Source organism: Lithobates pipiens, unplaced genomic scaffold (assembly GCF_037356315.1).
Source record: "Lithobates pipiens isolate NorthernLeopardFrog02 unplaced genomic scaffold, aLitPip1_a1.2 Scaffold_1, whole genome shotgun sequence".
Classification (NCBI taxonomy): Eukaryota; Metazoa; Chordata; class Amphibia; order Anura; family Ranidae; genus Lithobates; species Lithobates pipiens.
The window spans coordinates 113,261,466-113,262,461 of NW_027507685.1; positions in this window are offsets into that span (position 1 = coordinate 113,261,466).

The window sequence follows — 996 nt, forward strand, 5'->3', positions numbered from 1 at the left end:
GGACGGCAAGGGCATTGCACAAAGAGGGTTGGATAGAAGAGGAAATCAAGAAAGATGCCAATTGTACTATGTATGTGTATCACAGAGTTGATAATGTGGCTGTACCTCCCCCATATACAAAAAACTGGAACAAAGGAGGAGAGGGACAACCCTGCCATCCGCCTTACGCCCACTCCCTTACCACCCCAACCCGAGCACAACCCACTGTGACAACTCCCAGTGGTGGCCATCTTGGTACACCCAAGCCCTCACTTCAGGCACAGCCCAGTGCACTTCCTGCTGGTGGCCATCTTGGTACACCCAGTAGGCCCAGCCATGGCCTATACCCAGTTATTCCTGTTCTAAACCAGGATGGTTCCTACCACACACCTGTCTTCCCTAATATGGAAGCACTACCTTCACAGGCTGAGTATGTTAATGATGAAGAAGCATCCGAGTGGGAAGACCAACAACAGGCAGCAAGGCCACCTGCTGATTTAACCCCCAATCCGGCTCCCGACTCACAGTTCCGAGAGGATCTCAAACATATGCTGGCAACCATAAGAAACAGTGCCCATTCTCAGTCCCCGCCCCAAAACCAGTCTCCGGTTACCAGAAGGGGCACGGTAATGTATGTCGCTTTTACCCCATCACAAGCGGCAGCCTTAGTGACAAGTCTGCCTTACCCAGAAAAACAGCCAATGCCCTTCTACCGCAGGATAGTGCAGATACAAGAAACTTACTTGATCAGCCTATGCCAAATTAAAGGAGGACAGGTCTTTTGGCCGGTCATGCAGGCGGCCTTCTATGATGTCTGCCTGACAAGTGGCACTTCCTACACCTCAGGCGTGGTGTTCTGTGCACAACTCCGTGACTGGGCAAAGGAGAAATTGGCAGATCAGTCTATCACAACCCAAGATAAAGGGGAGTCTGTGGAGAAGTATCATGCTAGACTCATACAGGCCTTTGATGATCTGGGCTTCTCCCTCTATGAAAAGGCACACACACACACACACA